Source organism: Neolamprologus multifasciatus, chromosome 20, assembly GCF_963576455.1.
Source record: "Neolamprologus multifasciatus chromosome 20, fNeoMul1.2, whole genome shotgun sequence".
NCBI classification, from domain to species: domain Eukaryota; kingdom Metazoa; phylum Chordata; class Actinopteri; order Cichliformes; family Cichlidae; genus Neolamprologus; species Neolamprologus multifasciatus.
Genome location: NC_140458.1, coordinates 25,392,764 through 25,400,249, shown reverse-complemented (window position 1 = coordinate 25,400,249; position 7,486 = coordinate 25,392,764).

Sequence of the window (7,486 nt, the reverse complement as noted above, 5' to 3'; positions counted from 1 at the left end):
AGTACCACAAGGTTGACATTTGTGCTTTAAAGTGATGTGTTTTGATAACCATTAAATGGGGTGGCATGCAATTTGGAGCAGTCTATACTTTTCCCTCTCATAATGAAGAGTGATTGCTTTTGTGACGCCTTGATTTTTCATCTAGCACAATTACCAGATCAACATTTTAATTTGTCCAATCCTATGATTTACAAGCAGGTATGTGCAAAACTAATAACACTCTGGAGACTCAGCTGTATTTTGTGTTAGATGCAAATGAGCTAATTTAGCATGCAACCATGGTGAATTAGAAGCATGGACTGTATGATACTGTATAGCCACATACTAACAGGCTGACTGTACCTCACCGAGGTTCACAGACCCTTCCAGCATGGTTGTTTGGATCCTGTTCCAAGCTTTCCGGAGCTACCAAGAAAAATAAATAATTCAGCCACTTTGGTGAAGAGAACATAATGAAATTTGCATAATTTAAAGCTCAAATCACAGTTTGGTGCTTAAATGTCATGACTTGAAATGTGATCTGTTGCTTTACTGATGCTGATTCAAGCTAAACAGTGCATCACTCATGGTGTTAAATTGAAGTTTGCTAACTTGACTGATATGTGGTAAATAAGCACCGTCTGCCATCAAACATGCAGTTTATTCACTGTTGACAATAGTGGCTGATTCTAATTGTGCACACATTATTATTTGGTTCAATAAACAAATTGCATTGCTTTTACCAAAATCTTCACTGAGGAAACATCATTTTTATAAGTGGTATCCTTATGTTGGTGCTGAGGGATCACCAGCACACATGAGGTATTATTTGATTTTCAAAAATTAGACCTGATGGGAAAAATATGCAGTTAAAGAAAAGATCTCAATGCTAATCTCCAGATGCAAGTGAGCCAAAACATTTTAATGGGTGCTGGGCACATTTGTGCATGATGGCACAGAAGTTGTTAAGTGATTTATCTTAGTTCACCAAATAGTACTGCAATTGTAGCACCCTGCAGTTTTCAAATTGTTTTTAGCTTTTGATCAATCATCAGTCTGGGAAATCTCCTTCTACCCCAGGAGTATCTGACTCATTTTAGTTCGTGGGCCACATACAGCTTAATTTGATTTCAAGTTGGCTGAACCATTAAAACAAAGCCATAATAAACCACATGAAACACAGACCCCTCTAAACTGCTCATTTCTTGAATTGTAAAGAACTACATTTTTTAAAAAAATATTGCATTTCCATATGTAATGAGCCATGCATTTACAAAATAGATGATGAGCATCCTGAAATTTTCTTAAGAATATTAAACACAGTGTCAACAATATGTCTCACTTTTCCCATGTTCAGTGAGCCTGTTGCATTAAATGTGCACACCAATTCACAGATCATGGTTGTTGTACAAAAACTCCACATGAAGAGCATTCTTTTATTAAATTAGTACAATACTTTACATTTATATGGCTCAATCTGTCTGAATGCAAAAACACTTTTGTGTTTCCAAATATTTATAATAAGTTTTGAACTGATGATTTTATTTACTTATTGATCCTACTTATTAAAAAAAGATCCAAACCTATGTGAGAAAGTAACTTCCCCCCAAACTAATAACTGTTTGTCCCACCATTGGCAACTGCAATCAAGCATCTGTGTTAATTAGCAATGAGTTTTTCACAACACTGTGGAAGATTTTGGCTCACTCTTCTTTGCAGAATTGTTGTAATTCAGGTTTTTCCAGCATGGGTCGCCTGTTTAAAGTCATACCCAAGCATCCCAATCAGATTTAAGTCCAGACTTTGACTAGTTTTCTCTCTGGATGCCACGTCTGTACAGTCTCTGTCTTATTGTTGAATCTTAAACTCTTATTTTAACTGTGGCAAGTGATGCCTGCAGTTCTTCAGATGTTGTTCTGGGTTCTTTTTCACACATAGGGCCAGGTAGGTTTGGAAAGCTTTTGGGGTTATCTTTGTCTAATATTTAAATTTGTTTGATGATTTGAAATGTTTAAGTGACATATATGCAAAAAGAAATCAAGAAGGGCGTAGGTACCTTTTCATAGTACTGTACATATGTAGTAATGCTGGCATTACCTCACTGTATCTGAAATAGCAATGCATTTTTTTGCATTTGCAGTTGACTGGACCTCCCCACAATTTGACTGATTGCTTTCAGTTCCACCAAAGTGAACTGGACTAACTTGGCAAATACAGTAGACCTTGTTTAAACTGAACAAAAGGATTAAATCTAAAAGCTAAGTCCTTCATCAAATGCAACCACTCAATTCTGACCTTGAAAGAAGAAAAAGGAAAGCACCTTTTACTTGAGCACAGAATAACGTAACACTTACAACTCCGACTCCATGAGTACACGAACAGTTATCAGACTGAAGCTTCACTCTGACCACAGCTATATGTTAGATAGGATGTATTTATAAAAGATCAGTGTGAGGCACGATAGAGAGTTTATGCTAATCAGACAGTTGTCGGTGTTCATTAGAGCATTAAACTTTAAAGATTACAAGTACTTTGGATGGACTTCCAAACCGAGTGAAGTATCTGCAGTTTTGATCAGATCACAAAGTGTGTTCCCGCTGAAGTCAGTCTCTATGAGGAGAGCTCCCTGAAACAATCCCTGGATCTGAGATTGCCAGGTCAGCTTTCACCCAACAGTGCATGTTTTGCCTCAGTGATTCACACAGCTTTCTTTGTTATACAGACATGCATCCAGCTTCAGACACACAAACCCACACAGACATAGGGATTCAAGCCATGCATGCATAAACACCTAGCCTACTAGGGTTGCCAAGATCACCTGTCAGTCATGGCTACTGCCTCTTCAAAGGCTGTACAAAACCCCCTACAGCACTTTCCCCCTGTAATATCTGTTTAAAATGAAAGGGTTTCACACGTGCCTCTATGGGATATAAACAGAAAGCTTTAAATCTTTAAAAATCTCAAAGTATTGCTGCTTTTCCCACTGCATTGTCTTGTGTTCAGTTTTCTTTTACCATAGATTCAAATTGGAAGCAGTAGATGAATGTTCAAGCCATCCTGAATGCTGCTGGCAAAGGCAAATATTGATACAGTTGGATGCCAACTGTGAACCTAACTGCACTAGCCCAGGGGTGAACTGAGATACCCAATGAACACGTACCAAAAAAGATGGGGCACCTGCAATGCCGTGGGGTGAACGACATCTGTTAGCTAGATACATGCAGTCCTCACAAAATATCACGGAGTCAGGTACAGAGCATGCAGCTACGTGATAAAGGCCTCTTGGATGCTTCCTCTCAAATGAGAGCAGGGGCTGCTTTTTAACTATGATGTTATCTTATGAAGATTCAGTGGCATCACGCTCTTTGTTGCCCATGCTGTCTGAGATCAATATTATTTTGATTACAGTGTAAATCAAAATAATATAATATAATATAATATAATATAATATAATATAATATAATATAATATAATATAATATAATATAATATAATATAATATAATATAATATAATATAATATAATATAATATAATATAATATAATATAATATAATATGGTGGTGGCACAACCACCATTAAATCAAATGATGCTATGTCCAGAAACAATAGTTGTCATGGGTTTTATTCCTCTGATTGTGAATAGATCAGTTATCATCATTTTACTGTTGACTTATTAGAACATTATAATGACATTCATGGTTGCCAATAATAGTAATGATACACTAAGTACACCTTTCCATGTAATGGTCTTTTTCATTGTCAATTTTGGGACTACACATTTTTCAAAATACTACTGCTCGAAGGAGAAGAGATTCCTATTGTAGGGCCATAAAAGGAAATGTAGTTCTTATCTGATGATGCAGCACAGTCATAAAAGCGATCTCCATCATTTGCCAACAGTCGTGGAAAGACGGAATAAAATCGAGAAACTAATAACCTTGAGGTAGTGTATTTCTTTTTTAATGCTGCCTTTTAACATTTACAACACACTTCACATTTGTGCCCTTTGTCTTATTCAGACTTTCACAAAGACATTTGTCTGGCATTTAAAATATAGAAAAGCATCACACTGCATGGGTTTTGAAATTGTTTAACTTAATTATGTTTGCCTAGTACATTTGGCAGGATTTTGTTGTTATGTCACGATTCCCCATCTGTTTTGATTTTTTTCCATGATGTAAATATCTTTTACCATTTATGTCAATCTCATGAGAGTTAATGGAAGCTGACTGGCTTTTAGAGGCAGCCTTAAGTGCAAGAAGATGCAGTTTTTGGCACTTGATGATTTTTGTTTGTTTTGGGGTTGTTCCTTTTTTTTCTTTTTTCTTTTTATTTTCTTTTTTTTTTTTTTTACAATAGAACTGAACAACTTTATTGTCTGTAACAAAGCAGCAGACCTGGCTCTAAACAAAATGTACAACAACCAGGGCAGGATCACATTGGTCTTCCTAGTAACTGACCTGATGTACAGCTCACACAGCGGTGTTTGAACTGAGACTATTATCTTACAGGCCTGTCTGATAATCTGAGGTACGTTAGCCGGGTGCATAACAGTGGGGCTGTTGTACCAGAACGACATGTTTAAAGTACATTTTTATTTCCAAGATTTTCTTTTGCCCTGACACTGTACTTCTCCATCAGTTTTTCTTTAATTTTGTTCCAGGGCTGGCCTCCTGGAGATCACTAACTGGCACTGAAAGTTACACAATGGAAGCATCTGTGTTCTGGTACAAAAGTTAAATAAGTAATGACTCAATGAATTTGTTCTGTAAAAACAGAAAAAAAAACAACCAACAAACAAAAACAACAGTAATGTAATAATGGGCATAACTGAACTAACAGAATAAGCATAGCTTTGCATCATCATACCGATGTGCAAATGCAATTAGTTTTAAGCCACTGCTATAAATTTGATTTCCAAAGCTTTTACCAACAGTCGCAGACCAAAATACACGTGCAGTAAGGCTGACTTACAGTCAGTACCAATTAAACCTGGGGCATAAAGATACGCAATGTAAATATTGTGAAGAGACAAAACAGCAGTTATTGTGCTGAACAAGGCCAGGTGGAAATCTATAGAGCAGGAATGCCACATGTTTTCCTTCACAGCAAATGAAACACAACAATGGACTATCGAACAAATGTTTAATAGTCCACAAGAATCCTGACCCGTGTCTTTTAATTGAACCCTTTTACTTCACCTTGATGGAAAAAAATCATCAATTATGAATCATAAGGACTTAAGATGATATAACCATGGCGAAAAAATATTTTTGATGGCAGGATATTTAATTATGTAGTGTGATTATGTAGTGGAGATTTTGTTGACTGGCCAGATGGTGTTGCTTTAATTCTTGCTGCAACCAAAAATTGTAGGCTACACCAGGTTTCAGGTTACTTTATTATAAGAGACTGACTGTACTGCAGATCACTCTATTATAATGATAATACATATACATACTTTTCTGTCACTGTTAGCTGCTGTTTATCAAAGGGAAAGTGCCTTTTCGGAAACTCAGGCCTAACATTAACTGGCATAATGTTAACCAGCTGCTGTTGTTGTTTAGCCACCTCGTTGTCAGTGAGATCTTTAAATTAAAAATACAAAACATAATACATTTGTTGCTGATCTATGGCAACATACATAAAGCATGACTAGGTGGAACAGCAATGTCCATCACTGTAATAAAGATGGCGGTTTTCACAAACCAGATTAATTCTAGGTTTATGAGAATGCATCGGTTTGTTAGAAGATGTAATTACGCACTAATCTATGTATATTTGTTAGTGCAGCTTTCTTTTTTCTATTAAATAATCACAAAAATGTAGTAACTGTACATTTAATTGCACCGCAATAACTGCGATTACAGCCCTCAACAGACAGAGGATATCCAGATTCACAGAGCTAAACAAATACCTGCCAAATCAATAAGATGGCTATTAAGGGAAATTAATGGATTAAATATTTATGTCATGTAACCACAGCCTCTTGTTTCATTATGTTTAGCTCTGTGTCATGTGCCAGAGGACATTAAAAAAAGAGGCACTGAAGCACCTGCCATGCTTCCAGGTCATTTCATTTAACCATATTTATTAACAACGATGTGTTGCCGTTTTGTTGTTTTTGGGGCAACACTTTAAGTGGTTTTGTTGAGATTACATAATATCCATATTCGACTTGATTAACTCAATAGCGCCTAGAGGTTTAGTCTAATACAGTAAAACCAGCTAATGCACACTGGGTGAGGCAAAATTCAATTACAGTTTAATTACTCTACACAAAAGATTTAACCCCTACAATACTCTGCTGCCACTGCTGACTCAGGATGTTATGTTCACGGCCATGTTCAGTTTGGGCTATTGATTTCTGCTGATGTGTACATGAAGGGATGGAGCTAAAACACAAACCTAGCCTATGTTTGAAGACAAACTAATTCAGCAACATGTGCTGCAAAACTTTTCATATGGAGTTTAATTACAACACTCATCTCCTCATGCTCCTCCTTCTTCCCACTCTCTCTTCATTTCAGGTATTAGCATGGCCCTGGAGGCTGGGTAATCTGTCACAAATGCAATATTACTTTTTATGACACATGTTTGCATCACAGTATGCGATCACTTGAGGCACAGAATAATTACAAATGGGAAATAGGAGGCAGCTGCAAAAGTGCCACTGTTATTGTTCCCAAAGGTGCCCATTCGTCCGGCTTGGTTAAGGAACACCTACTAAATATGACTTAAAGCTAAACTCTCCTTTTTTCAGATTGTGAGAAAAATACTATTATGTCAGTAGTCCTGTTTTCCTGAATTGCATAGATTTGGATGTATAGATAGTGATGTTGCTGTGTGTGTGTGTGTGTGTGTTTGTGTGTCCCTGTGCAGATCTTTATTGACACCTACATGAGGTCTACCAGTATCAGAGAGGTTCTGAGCGCTCACATAAAACCTATCTATAACAGCAACAATGGTGCAGCGTGATTTATGTAGGCCTATTCTTTTCAAACACTCTGCTGGTGAAAATAACTGATGCATGTAGGTGCAGCATTTGTTTAGAGATTGTATGTTTCTTCTATAAAGGCAAAAAAGCATTAGTTGTTAGAATGGCTGTCATTCATTGGAGCAAGTCTTATTCAACAACCTCACAATGACAAGCGCTAATACAGACACTCTCGCCTCCAGCTCCACTTTAATTCAAAGAAGACTAAAACTGAAATGATTACAAAAGCAACAGCATAGGAGAGAAGACTGCATGGGCGAAGCATTCATGTTTATTTTTGGTATGTTCTCTGATGTTTCTTTATTGCCTTATAATGTAATAAAAACTAACATTACCTACTAATGTGGCTGTAAATCAACTTGCAATGATGTCTGTGCAGCAAGTAAGTTATGATAAGTATCTGCTTCGTGCATTATATCAATAGTATGGCTGTAGAATGTGATATTTCTAGAGGATGTGTTTAGAAGTTAGTGTTGTATGTGAGGGGGTATGGTGTGAAGTCCCTGGTGT